Source organism: Brachionichthys hirsutus, unplaced genomic scaffold, assembly GCF_040956055.1.
Source record: "Brachionichthys hirsutus isolate HB-005 unplaced genomic scaffold, CSIRO-AGI_Bhir_v1 contig_330, whole genome shotgun sequence".
Taxonomy (NCBI): Eukaryota; Metazoa; Chordata; class Actinopteri; order Lophiiformes; family Brachionichthyidae; genus Brachionichthys; species Brachionichthys hirsutus.
In genome coordinates, this window is record NW_027180340.1 from 163,343 (window position 1) to 178,921 (window position 15,579).

The window sequence follows — 15,579 nt, forward strand, 5'->3', positions numbered from 1 at the left end:
CATGTGGAAAACATTGTTAAATTAACCATCAGATTTAAAAATGGGCAACAATGGGCAAAAAAAGAAGAAAAAGTCATAATTCAGGTTGATAATGTCATTAAAATGCAGCCATCGCTTCTCCTTCAGGGCTGCACGTAGACAGACAGCTTTGACTTTAGCTGTGATCATTTATTCTTTGCATGACTAGAGATGCCAGCGGCGTACTGCTACGCATGATTGATTGGGTTTACATGGGTTTTTATTTTTTTACACACTTAAGTGACTCCAACTATTAAAGCAGGACACTTGATGATAAACCGTTGAGATATTTCAATTTGTTCCAGCAGAATTTCATTTCAGAATTTGGAAAGACACACACTTTACGAGACAGCAACGCTGATTCTATTTGGATGAAGGGCTTATTACCAGTTATCATTTTTCTATGGTAGACAGGTAGACGCTATTTAAAGCGGTAAAGCCCCAAAAGGTGACATGAAACACATTTCTCTGCACGGGTCCTACATTAGTCATACCTGACATTTACGGCGCACAATTAGCTCCCCCCGTAACAACTTTTTTTTCTGAGGAGGTGTGCATTCTCTGGAGCATAGCCCTAAAATAGCGCAACCACATTCATTTCACTAATAAGCCACTTTTGGTTGTTGTGTCCAACCCTGCAAGTAAACAATCCATTTAGACATCCTTGGCTCAGCGAACATTTTTAGAACAAACGTTCGAGTCGCTTCGCTTGTGCTAATGAAGAGCAGCGTCGCTCGTATTTTCCGCTGTGCTTCACTCAAAAAAATAGGTTTATTTTTTGCTCCCTTTGTAAGTAGAATTTACATTTCCAATCATTTCAAAGTGCTTGTTGGGAGATTAATCCGATTGATTACCTGATCCCCTGAATAGCTGGTCATTAAGCTGTGTCTGTTTGGCCTTATAACCTCTGACCCCTTCTTTACACACGTCCCAGAGGTAATTAATGAGCTACTGATTCCACAACATGATGATGTGAGCGTACATCATCAACGTCGTCATCACTGTATCTGTAAAGACTCTGTGTTTGCTTTCATCCCTTGGAGAGCATTTGTTTGATGATAGTGATGAACATGCTTTTGTGTTTTTGTAGCGTACCATTCAACTGATGTGTCTTTTTCTGGCTTCTGCAGCAGTCTGGTATCGTGCAATGTGTTACAGCAGTATGTGGATTTCAATGCTGTTGATATGTTTCTTCTCATCGTGATGAGGTGATGTACACATCCAAGCAACAAAGACATTTGCTGAATGCATTCCTCTATGCCAGGGTGATACCACCCACATGTCACGCTCTCAAGCCGATTTAAAGAAAATAGCGAGTTTTTTTTTTTATTATGATCTGGGACTTTTTTTTTTTCCTTATTTTTGTGTAAAGGCAACATGTACAAATTACAAATAAAGAAATGTTAAAATGTAATGACAAATAAAAACAGAGAGGAAGGATAGCCTTTCTGAAATGCTAAAGATTCTTCTCAGCTGTTGTTTATATCAGGTTTAGTCAGAGTCGCATCCTACAAACTCAACAACCCAGGGAATGGGCAAAGCAGTTGAGAAATTCACATTGTCCTTAAAGCAAAAGCAAGCACAGCCTGAGTCATGGGGTCATGTAGCTGGTGTTGCCAGAGAGAGGTGGAGCATCAGCTTGTGGTAATTTGTCGCTGCTGCGTTCAGGACAGAAAGCATTTCTTTGTGCTGTCATCGCCATGGTTATTGGACACGAACACCGAGCGGAGCTCAGGTGCGATGCAGGTCACAGGGACTCAGAGGTGTTTTCACAGTCGCAGGCAGAGCAGAGATCACATTTTAGCAGTGTTTTCAGGTAGGCATGACGATGATATTACAGCAGCTCTATCTGAGCTCAAATCCTCCTTCTCTGATTCAACCAAATTAATGTCTAATGGACTGTGAAATGAATAAACACTTTCAGCTGTTTATTTTAGGCTGATAGTTTCAAATGCTCACTTTTTTAAATAAAATAAAACCAATTACACAAAATTATGCATTTTTAACCAGTGATTTAAAATTTTAAATTACTTTTCTTTTTCTTTGTACTTCGTTTTTTTTACTTAACCGTTCCTTCAATACATGCTGACTGCTTCAACTTGTTTTTTCTTATAATTGTTGCTACTTAATATTAGCTAGCATTAATAATTATGATTATTATTATGATTATTAGCTAACCCATTTTGTGTTTCATCCAGGCTAGCCTACTTTCGGTTAACTGTGTCAGGAGGTTTTACCTCTGGGTTCAGAAACAATCATCACATGTTAACTCCAGTCTCTTGTAGATGTGAATAGTGCAACTACTTTACAATGTAGTTTTTAGCCATATAACTTTATAGCTATTGAACTACAGTATCATAGCGAATATTACTTAGTTAAATATTTAATGCATTTCTTTCAGCTACAGCTACTCTATGTTTGAATCATTCATCTATTCTGGCTTAACATTTAAAGGTTTTTGCCTTGGTTGCAGTTTTCATGCTTCCTTCAATCATGGCAAATCTGAGACTGATGAGCAGTTAATTGGTCATGTAAAACTGCTTAAAATATTAATTACATTCATTTGTAATCCTGAATGTTAACTTTTATTTTTCTCCCTTTATAAAGACAGGCGGTTATTAATTTCTTTTTTTAGTCATAGCCTCGACAGACAGACAGCGAAATAACAAAATGTCTCTTGTATAGATATAAGAATCCCTTCACACAGCCTCATTCTTCCTGTCATTCTGAGGTATTACAAGTCTACCAGCTGGGGAAGAGCTTTTATTACCAGAGGTAAGTCTTTTTCACTGAATACACTACAGCACAGAAAGAAAAAAAAACAGGCTACTTGCAGTCACAGGGGATGGCGAATACAATGCAACAGGCATGCTCCACTTTTTCCACCAGGATAAACAGGAGATGCTCAACAGATATTCACAGGCATATTGAATTAATAAGCACCGTAGATCAAAATAATTCTGTCGTGTTTCAATGCGTTTGCCTGAGCAAAGAGACAGTCAGCAGGAAAACCATTTGCTCACCCTCTGATGTTCTGTCAGATTGGTGCGAGAGAGATTTAACGTTAATTTAAAAAAGAAATGTTCCAAAAATATATATACGAATGTATAATGCATGACAGAGTCATGACAATCTATCTCGAAGCTAAAAAAAAAAAAACAAGTAGCTATTAATATCCTGGAAACTTCCTCTTGCCGACACAAGAAGAAGTCAGTGGAGTTTTACAGCTTCAGTTACATTTTCTATGTGTGATTGTAAAAAATCTCACTGATTAAATCTGCTCATTTTAACAACTTCTTTTGCAGGAAACATTCACTTTGTTTCTTATCCTACAGAGGAAGAGATGGCAACTCGATGAATCTAGGAGAAATAGCAATGAATGAATAAAACATTTATTGCAGATGTCACAGAACCATTTTGCTGGAAACTTTATTGGTTTTTTTTTAAGTCTGCACAAAGACTGGTTGTACTCGTAATCCAGAGGTTAATTTTTTTAGCTTTGTGTAAGGAGATAAAGAGCCTTTAAGGCATGCTCTGTAACAATTTCATGCTGAAGAAAGAGGAAGCTGTGGAAAATCAAAAATTAGTGAGTGAGTATCCTCCTCCAGTGAGGTCAATCCTCCGTCTTAGTTCAGATTTAAAATTCTAATGAAATGCAAATCACTTCCCAAATATCTTTACATAATTAACCTATTAAATTTGGGCTGGCTTGTGATTCTGCTAGTTTTTTCTTTTCCTTTCATAGAAAACAAACAAAGAACCATTGAAAAATTTTGTTTAATGGGATGCAACTTACAAAGACAAATACAATTATTATTATCATAGTTCCAGTGAAGGAATAAACGTATGGCAATTTCTGAATCAAAGAAGCATAAGTATATTTGCATTTTTATTAAAATGTGCTCTGTGTTTTACCTTGAAAACTGTTTCCTTATGCAGACAGCATACCGGCCGTTGAATGATGAAGGTCTGACTGAGAATATCTCAAACAGAGGAAAACCAACTCCCATCCATGACTGCGCGTACAAAGAGTATAGGCGGTGTGTTTTCAGGAAACCCTTTCAAATGGAATGAAAGCACATTATAAAGTATTCCGCTTTTATCTCGCTTCTGCACTTGTTGGTTCATCAGAAGGAAACGGAGGCCAAGGCGGAAAGGCTTTCGTATTTTATATTTTTGGGGGGATTTCCGGTGCCCTTGGAAGACAGTCAGACACCTCCTGTAAAGATTTGCTTATCTGCTAATAATAATAATAATAATGAACGGCTGCCACTGTGGCTGTGTATTCTCTTCAACAATTCTAATGCTTAAACTCTACTTTACGAGCCTTAAAAAAAGAAACCTCTGACCACTTTTTTACAAAGTACTTTGAACTAATAATCATAGAGATTGCTAGCTCAAAACGCAATGCTTTCAAATCAATGCTGAATATACATCTATGCAGGCTTTAATAGTACAGACTCAAACATCGTCTGTTATGTATGCTCAAATATAGCTGATTACCATTCTGACACTGCAGTGCCCACACAGCGCTGGGAAAGAAACTCACACAGCCATTAAAATCTGTTGCCAGTGGCAAAAGCCCGTCAGTGTGTGTTGTAGAGAACTGAAAACTCATTTATTTTCCCCTCAATATTGGCATTTGTGAGCATTCATGGTTGACTGCCTAAAAATTTCCAAACAGCCCCAACCATCTGAGAAATTCAAAAGCTCTGTTCCCCTGGACAAAGAGGAGCAGGATGTGGATGAAACGTAATAAAATTAACGGCTCAAAGCGACTTGCTCAAAGTCGTGCTGCAGGCGCCTGTTGACAGATGTTTGCCCCGAGGAACTGCTTTCAAAAGCTCCCATTTTTGTCTGTTTTCCTTACAATGGTGATAAAAAAAATGGCTTTAGAATTTAGGCTTTCTTCTTCTGTCCACAAAATCAATGTTTTTAATGCCAGGATTGGTGACTGACTCATTCACCAGCCCCAATGTAGCACAAACTAAATAGCTATTTTATTAGATGAAATATCAAGAAGAAATAAGCACAGCAGTTTAAGTTCTTAAACCTTTCACACCAGCAGAGGCTTTGCAGAGTTCCTGCAAATCAAAGCCAGCAGTTTGCCTCGAGCAATGACTGCAGGGGAAATATGGACATCCATTGATTTTATGCTCGTATGGTGCCAATTTGGAGCATGCTAATCGAGAGCAGTTGAATGTCTATTGGGTTAAAGTGACTTGTGAATGCCGAGCCTGCAAGAATGTGACTCCAACAAGGTCAGAATGAGTCAATTATCTTTATCTGCACATACCAGTAGCCATGTAGTCATTAAAAGCCACTGTCGGTGTGAGCCAATGAGACAAGCGTCATGCTCGACTGACTCATTTCTATAGTAAAGTAACAATGATGACATGTAAAATGCTCAAGTGATACATCTTTCCACATCCTTTAATTCCAGTCTTTCAACTGTGACATTAACGTTTTCTTAAAGATGACAGCATTTCAGACGGAAGGCGCCTGGACCATCCTCGTCTTCAGCGTGCTTCTGCTTGACTGAGTTAACAGCATCGCCGGGAGTTTCGCTAGTTTCTCTCTGCAGACTGAATGAGGACTAAAGTCGCATGTAGCTATTGGCAATATGAAATGTTGATAAAGCACTAATCCCCCATCAGACACTCACCACTGTCAATATTTCAAGCAGTGAAGCCGCCTCAGGAACATTGTCACTGATGCCACATAAGCCCTTTTTTACAAATGAAACGCATTACAGCGCCGCAATGACAACACGACTACAGAACAACACCACGCCATTGTGTGATTTAAACATTGGCCTAGCGTACCGCAATCACAATGCCAATGTCTAATTTATACTTTGAGCAGTGTCTTGCAAAACTCGGATTAACAATCCAAAGAATAACCAGTTACCTTTACAATTAAATAAAGGCTGATATTGTCACGTACCTAAAGGGAAGCTGAATATATTTTCGGCTGATTTAAAAAAAATCTTTTTATGAGTTAGCTGCTTAATGCTACCGCAAGTAGCTGCTTTTTCATTTTCCCCATTGTGAGCTCCAGAACACGAGGCTACATTATCAAAATGTCACGCCTCTGTCCTCCATTTCTACCTCACATTTGCAGCAAGGTTCGATTCAGTGCAAGGGAACGGCTCATTCTTAATACCGTCACTCCACTCCACCTGACCCAGCCTCACTCCGTTGTGCCGACTCGCCTGGATAACCTCTGGACACCTCCCAAGACCCAGCCACTCCAACTTTCAATTAATAAACCCTTTTGTTTTTTACTACAAGCCATTCCGTCTTTTGTCTGCATTGTGGGTCCAGATCTCAGTTCTTCATGACATTCATTGCATTTAACATTGCGATGGAATCAGCTCAAAATATTTCTGCCTGGAACAGGATACAATAAGGGGCAGATAATTTTTAGAAACCTAATTCATTTTGAATACAAAACGTATATGTAATAATGAATACAATTTAATTTTAGTGTCACATACCTTTTTTTTAATGTATGTGCTTAGTCTGAATTGAATATCTGCAACATCTTTCAAGCAATTCGAAGAGCAGCGGTGAAACTTTAGGAACGTTGTGGAATGCTCTAAAATACAGATGGACAGATATGTAAAGCTATTGTGGGAAAACAGTTAATTTACAAATGATTAAGTTATGCTTTTTTAAATGTAGATGGCATTTAATTTTGAATCGGGTAGTGATGTGGTTGTTCTATCTTATAGCTCAAGTAATAAGCGATTGCTGGCATGAGGCGACACTTAACGCACAATTTTTCCAGCTGGCGTCGGCAGCCAGATTATGAGCCTGACTAATTACTTTAGCACAAGAGCCTCTTTGATTAGCAGCAGAGCTTCATCCTAAACAAATGAGAACTCCAACAGCACACAACATTGAGGAATTTGTCAGCATGTGTGTGCAAAAGCAAACTTACTTTTAATGAAACTTGTCTGACAGACATAATCCAGGATGTATTTATTACTGGACCAAGTAAACTGGTTTATTTGGAGAGCTCTAACATGTTGACGGCCTCACAGCAGTGTGTTTGTCCTTGTCAACAAAACGCGAAAGCCAGAGACTCAATAGCGCTTGCCAGGATAAATTCTACTTAAGCGCCACGAGCACGCTCAGACGTCACAATCCAACAAAAAGGGGGTTAACAACATCCACGTGTCACAGTGTGTGCTACCTGGGGGGGGATGTTACTGCGACTGCTCGGCCGTGAACCAAAGCAAAATGTGAGCGACAAAGAAGACCTTCTCAACAGGGACACGTCAACACAGCGAACGGAGAGACTACTTCTCGGAAAGGTTGCGAGGAGAAACAAAACAGTGTTGCACAAATGCTAAATACCGGGGGGGACAGTACGAGCGAGCGACAATGTTAAAAGCCGGGATACGTCAGAAGAAGTCATCTGAAACAGGAAAAGCGAGGCAGAGAGCGAGGATAATGAAGACGAGAGCGGATGAAGCAGAGGCCGTCTGACAGACAGGTGGTGATTTACTACCCTCCCGCTGACTCACATTGTTGTCGCTGTTCCTAATTGACAGTCAATTATTTCCCGGTGACAGCCCCCCCCCCATCCAATTCCAAGCAAGTCTGCGTGAAGGCTTTGTTGATATCCCAGAGAACACGGCCGAGTCGAGAAGCGTCTCGACTCCAGCAACAAATAAATCCTGCTTGTCTTCTTTCTCCTCAGGTATCCTGAAAAAGATGGTAGACAAATGTCCGCATCACCCAGGAGAACGCAGACACCCGCAGTGCAGGAAGAAGAGAAACTGGATGCTTTGAAATGAGTAAAGGAGAAGAATGAAACAGTTTATGATTGTTTAAAAGAAAGCGTAACAATGACTGCTTTTTAAAAGATGTCTGGTCACGCTGCTTTTTAAAAGATGTCTGGTCACGCTGTGTTCTGACTCTTGAGGTTGGACATAATGGATGTTAACAAATCTCCAGTATTTCTGTTTTATTAAATACTATGAGACTTCTTTGACTCTGAGACACAGGTGCTAAAAGATCCAGGAAAGGAATCCAGATGTAAGGGTTGTAGAAAAACGCTTATCCCAGGTCAAAGAAAGCCTGTGCATGGTGGCAATAGATATTGATTATTAATTTTGCTTGTAGTTCTTGGGACACAGATCACATCCCAAAGTTTTCTTTATTAATGATGGGCATAGCTGATGGCTTTTTCACTGCAGGTCTCATCTCCCATCACTGATGAAAACATTTTGAAAACTAGAAAAGCACCCGGTAGGCGTAGACCTCCGCCAAGCAGCTTATTCCCCTCGTAATTGAATTAGATTTTTTTTTTTGAGAAATCCACAATCCGGACCCGATCCAGATGAAATTCAGTGGTGCGATAGAGATCTCCACCCTACATGACTGTGTTAAATTTCATAAACATCGGTCAATAATCAACCGAGATATGGAGGAACACATTTTGAAGCTCCATTGAATACAATGTTAACAAACATTTCAAAGTAATCGAGAATCCAGGATCTCTTCTGGATCATCACCAAATCACCTGTTCCTGGTAACATTCCCAACATTTCCTGAAAATGTCATCAAGATCCATCTGTAACTTTTTGAGTTATGTTGCTAACAGACAGACAGACAAACCAATGCCAGTGATTTCATAAGCCCCGCCTCGGCGGAGGCAAGAATTGTACACTCGATTAGGTAATAAAAATGCTGTATGCTACTAGGTAAAGCCTGCAGTTGCAAATAGCCTCCAACACCTGACTCACCCCAGTGACCCCACAGGCCTGAAATGTTTTCTGGTAAAGCTGCTTGTGTATAGGCGCCCAGAGCTACAAGGAAACACTAGTAATTGGATTATGTTTCTCCTGGCCTTACCAGTGTATTACTTTCATGGATAACTTGGAACAAATTAATCGGGTATAGATGAAGGAATGAGATTTGCCTCTCTCGTCCTCTCTTTCATTTTCTTCTTATTTTCATTCAAACCTTGTCTTGGTCTATAAATCCTTTAGGAAAAGACAGACAGGCACTCAGAAAAGTGATAGAAAGCAGAACAAACTTCCCAAAAGGCTTTGCTTATGCATAATTATATGTTTGTGTCTAACAGGGCTGTTCTTTCATTTTTGCTGCTTACAATATGTGATGACCGACAGCCCCGCAGCATCTCACGCTCATTTGAATGTAAAATAACTTATTTTGATTTTTTTAAGATATTGCACCGTGTTGTACCAGTCATTCTAGAAATGGGGTAGATGAAGTCATCAATGGTGCTTTGTCGTCAAGAAACAGATGCGACTCTCACTAATAGTTTGTTTGATTGTTTGCTGTTTATTAAATACCTGTGAGGGGAACTTGTTGGGGCGGGCTCATCCATTTCCCTGGTAAAGGTTATTAAGTAAGTAAAAATTTTAAAAAAAAGCCCAGGCTGGTGATTCCACGTTTCAAACAGGTAAGCAGCCGGGTGGGACCCCAGGTAGAGATAAACAGCTGCAGTGAACATCCCAGACAGGAGTGATGCATTTCTTCCAGATGGATTGCAGATAAAAGGGAACTAAAGTGTGCAATTCCATTGCCATGTTATATCTTTCACAATAATTGCATTTTGTATTCTTTCGTGTTTCATTTTGACGCAGATTGGGATGCCTCGTGGAAGTCTTCTATTATTTAAGAAACAGCAGGGAGCCTCTTTGGGGTAAAAAGCACTTTGACGTGTTTCTTTGGTGATGAAATATATCCTTATGGTTCCGCCGAGCATGAAGTGCTTTCTCTGCAAATCATTTGACTAGCAGCCCGCGGGAGTTCCGCCTTGTCATTTTAACCCCTGTTTCTCTCCTCGGCCTTGAAGTGTGGGAGGAGTGCTGAAGGGCGTCGCATTAATGCCTCCTGCTTTCCAACGAAGTCCCACCGACTGGGGATGGGTGTTCATTTCATTTGCTTGATCTCTAACTCGGAAGGAGGGATGGGAAGTGTGAGGATTAGCAGGCAAGCAGACAGACACACAGGAAGGAGGTCTGTCGCTCCCTGCTGACTCCGTATAATCCCAGTAGATCCAGGCATACAAAATAAAGAACTAACCTTTGATGGTTGGAAACATTCATATGTTGTAAATATTAACATATTTATCAATGCATGTGTGGGATTAGAACATATCCGTCCCGACACAGGTGTTTCAGAATATATCAATACATTCATTCATATTGTAATGAAATTATTTTATTTGATTGCATGTCTATTCATATCATGGTGTATGTTTGAAACCCTTTCTGCAATGCATATTAGGAGGGTAGCATCACAAAAATTGAAAAGCATCACAAATATATGTGGCTAAAAATAACAACGACTCAAATGAGAGATGTAAAACATGAAAGCTGTAGCTCGTAGTGACAAACCCAAACACAATCCGAGAAAAAAACAAAAAACTGTAAAAAGCCTCTGTACACAGCAGCAGATGGCAGAAAAAAAAACCAGTTAGTGACTAGCAGCTGAATGTAGCGAAGCCTTTAGCAGGTTAAATATTTACCTTAGGAATTAATGGTGATTAAAACTGAGTCGATAGTGGACCAAGCCTGACGCCGATAGAATACTAATGCTGAGACAACCATTAACACGACTGAGAGCCCCTCCCTCTTTGTCATCGAGTGTGATGTTGTAGTAATATGTTAAGGAAGGCTCACCACTGAGTTACCAACAGGAAGTCTTCTTTGAAAAACAAGCATGGAAATGGTGGTTATGCTGGGAAGGAATAATGTGTGTCTGTGTCACACACAGAGAAGGGAATTCATTTTGGCACTGTTGCACAATGCCTGTCTGAAAATGGCTTATATCTGGGCCTAATTGGCCTGCCGCTGTTATTTCTTATGATATTGACTAAATGTTGAGGGGCGAAAAAAACAATGTCAAAGAAGGAAAAACTCGTCCATGCTCAAAATGCATTCCTTGTCACACTATTCACACCGGAAAACACTTTCATAAAAAACTAGTTTCAACTTTGCAAAAATCTTGCGGACAAACATGGACAATCACAAAAGCTCATCTTACTGGTTAAGATAATAAATGCATTAAACAAAATAAAAATAATAATAATAATAATAATAATATATGGATACGAGTTGACATTTTAATTTTCACATGTACTACATCTTTTCAAGCTTTGAAAGTGAATCAGATGCAAACAAAGAAAAAAAAGTAGCAATGACATTTCGCTGCTGGTTATCTGCCTATAGCCAAACTCAATTTACATAGAAGTCTGTGTTTGTGTTAGAGAGCAGCCCCGTGTGAACAGCACACATGGGAGTGTGTGTGTGATGGGTACAGCTGCAGTGCTGTGTGATCCATGCGGCTGCAGGTGGCACATAATGACCGACTTCGCTTGCGTCTAAGTATGCGTGGCGGTCTGTGCTCTGCAGCACAGCTGCGTTATGGCTGTCTACTCAGCAGCACGTTGATCTCAGGCTATTCATACATCGTCCCCACAGTTGGAGGATCCTACAGCCATTTGTGAGGATGTGTTTTGGTAACCAGCTCATCTTCAGAGCCACTTCTCATCGGAGCACTCGGCGACAAGGACATGACGCCGATGGAGCCCTTTTTGTGTGAACAGTATGACAACTTTTCAGGAAGTTGAGCAAACTAATCTCAACAAGGATGTGTTGTTCCTCTTTTTCTTGGCTTATTAAATGCTCAACAAACAGCTTTTCTCAGAGCAGCAATTTCATGCGACTACATGCTTGTCTGTGTGCATGTGCGATTGCGATGCTCGATTCTGTAGTATGTGTGTGTGCCAGTGGAGCTGTGTGATTGTGTAGGAGTTTTTCAGCGCTATGATGAAAAGCTTTGAGATGGAAGGAACAATCCCTTTATTATTTTCTCGCAGAGATTTATGTGCAATCTTCCACTGTGGCTCAGCTGGTCTGTTATTGAAAGCCAGTAATCTCAGCGGAGGATTTAGGACCCGAGTTGAGAGGTCAGCGCTCTCTCCATCCATACAGACCTCTCAAAATGTATAACGGAGATCATGTGTACCAGAACAAAAAGCCATTCATGCTGCACTTGTCAGCGAAGAGAGCCAATAAATAAATGTAATCATCATATTCGGTTATAGCACAATAATTGATGACAAAAGCTATATCAGAATGTTAGAACATCTCACTCAATGTGTGGCCTTGATTTTTGGAGAATAATTTAGGTTACATAACCCAAGTTGGAGATGCATCCATCCATCCATTTCCTTTCCACTGTTCTGCTTTGCGGGTCACGAGGGCTACCGGAGTCTGCCATCTCAGCATGCTATGGGTGAGAGGAGGGGTACACCTCGGATGTGTCGCCAGCGCATTGCGGGGCCACATATAGACAGACAACCACTCACGCACACTCTCACACACTACGGACGATTTGGAGTAACCATTTCACATATATTGTATGTTTTTGGAGGTGGGGGGAAACCGGAAAACCCCCACTCAGACACGGGGAGAACATGCAAACTCCGAACAGATTGGATTCCAATCCAGTACCTTCTTGCTGTGAGGCGACAGCGCTAACCGGAGAGTTCTTGGATAATCACCACAATTATATTTTTGAGGGACTTCTTTTAAATCTCATTGATCCTAATGGAAATGAAGAGAACAGGGTGTAAATAAGTTTCTGCATTCAGCTCGATCTTCTTCCACATTGTGATTATTCAGCTCATCTCTCCCGCCTCCGAACCCTCTTTCAGCAATATAATATAATATATTTGAAAGCCACCGGGACAATTACTGGAACACTTTGACACAAAAATGTAATTATAATGTCATTAAATGATAATTGAATCCCGGTCATCGTGATCCCAGTGGGGCTCCTACCTGCACATCCGCCATCAGCACAGCGGCCTCGGAGATGGAGAGGACCTGCGAGGCTCGTGCAGGCAGTGAGAGCTGCCATTTCTAAATGAGTGATTTCCTTCACAAGATATAAGAACCCCATGCAGAGACGCATCCGCGCATTCACAGGGACATTTCAGCATTCATTCTCGACCACTTTCACAGCTAATCATTTGTTGAATGAAGGCTCCAGGTTTCCTTCTTTACAAGCACTTAACCCTTTAAAGCCTGCACCATGAAGCAACAACGTCAGAACACTCATTTTTTGAAAATATGGTCTTAATGGAACCTTGTGACAAATTTGTCCAAAAAATAAAAATCATAAATCTTAAAAGATTCTGCAGTAGAAGTCTCAAAATCCTGAAAGGCCATGTGTATCAAAAATGATACGTTTGGAAATAAAGGGTTTGGATTGTCTCCAAAGTGATTCATTGTCTGAATTTATATGAAATACTAATAAATAAATAAAGTATAAAATGCATTGGGTCACACCCATGTATGATTTCGGTAATATTTAACCGTAGCCGAGTAGATGCTGACAGCTCAAGAGGCCTGGCTCTGGCCTATCAGAGGGAGCTTTCCTTCAGCCAGGCAGTGGGACTGGATGCTGCGTTGCCATCTGCAGGATGGCAGGAGGCAGAACAGTTTGCGATAGGAGTGATTGGCATCTCTGATAATCCTGCTGGCCTTCCTCAAGCACCGCTGGGTATAGAGGTTGAAGAAGGCCACGTTCATCCTGGTGACATACTGAGCACTTTTCTCAACTCTCTGTAAAGCATTATGCAAAGATGAGGTCATTCTTCTTCTACAGTCATGCATTTATCCAGCATTTGTTTTTGTGTTTTTTGTTACCGAAGAAAATGTCATTGTATTCCTATACGAGCTCATCTGATGTCTGTAGATTCTGATCATCCAACCTATGAGACAATCACTTCACACACTGCCGCAGATATCGAAATGGCAATAGAAGGCCAGCCCTTTCCGCATACACAGAATTTCCATTTGCTAGCAAGCTTCTTAAGTACAACAGGTCCATTTGAATTGTTGCAGAACTCCAGCCATCCACTGCTGCTTTGATGAAGATGAGAGAAACCCATTTCATCCAGAGAGTAGGCTATTCTCCCTCCAAGGCTTTTCTCACACTGTCCGTCCTTCAGCGGTTTGAAAGCTTGATGAAAACAGAGTTGCGTAGGTGTGGAAGCGGTGGGGGCTTCTTTTTTTGAGTGAAATTATACAAAACCTATAATGCTCAGCTCAGGCATCGGCTGATAAACGCAGAATATCATGTCTGAAAGCAGCAATAGCCATCCATCCATTTTATTGTGGATTAGATGATGTCAATCGCCTCGTCTACACCTGCTTATCCACCTTGTGGGTCACGGTTCTGCTGAAGCCTATATCAGTTGGCTACGGCCGAGAGGCGGGGCGCACCCCGGCTGTGGCGCCAGCTCATTGCGGCGGGGCCACATGAAAGACAAACTAGCAGGACAATTTGGTGTGTCCAATTCACCTAAATTGCATGTTTTTGGGGAGTGGGAGGAAGATGAAGAACCCGGAGAGATCCCACGCGGACATGGGGGGGGTCATGCAAACGCTGCGCAGAAAGGAATCAACCCGGAACCTTCTTGCTGTGAGGCAACAGCGCTTACCACTGCGCCACCAATATGAGTCATAAAGATTTAGCTTTTTGACAGCATTAGAATTCTACGCCAGCCACTCTCCATTCACTCTTTCAGGACAGGTTCAATTCTCAAAATAAGCCCTACATGTGTTCCAGCTGGTCAAAAGCAAACAGCTATGTGACTTTTTTTTTACAGCAGAAATGCTAGGAATAGACCATTTAGTGTTCTCGATGCAATTATGAACTTTTTGGCCACTCAGCAGGATTTAGTGTCAACAGATACGCCTTGACTTATTGCAGAGATTAATCCTTTCAACTCAGCTGTGAGCTCATTTTTATCAGAGTAACTGCCACAAGAGTGAACCGACACAAACTCAGTGGGGAGTGTGTAGTAGTGTGTGGCCGATATTAGGTTTTTGTGTTGCTCAAATGCGATTACACATGGCTCTCGCCACATCATGTCGCTACCATTTACCTGCTCTGTTGAACTGACCACAATAACAGTGGACCTCGAAGTTGGAAACTTCCCATTTAGTAATAAAGAGTATCTGGCTCATTTCCGTCCTCACATCGTTCTCCTAGCTCTTGTAGCTGCTAGAGCAGTAAGACAACATTTGGATGTGAAAGCTACGTTCAAAACCGTCAATTTTCTCAGCCAAACGGAAAAAAATTGAATGTATATATATTCACCTATTGTCCTCATCCCGTATCCATTAAAATTTCTAAGTACTGTCAGTTAAAATGGCCTCAAGTAAATATTTAGCTCTTTAAGGTTTTTCGATAAGAGTGACTCGTTTCTCACACAAATATTAAGGGCATTTACTCTCAGCATAAAGATAATGTAGCCGCTTTGGCCCTGACATCAATCCATTATGAAACTTTGCTTCACTTGCTTCAAAGTGCATCACCTCATGAACACAATGAATCCGTGGAAGAATAAATCAGGCAAATGGAAAAGTAAACAGCCGCAGGTGGTCAGGGTATTAGAGCAGATTATACAGGTGGAGGGCTGCGGGGCTGCCCCAGACCAATTAGCATCAATGCCGCCCCAGCTTTAGACCAGGGGCGACATGCTGCTCATAAGCCCCGC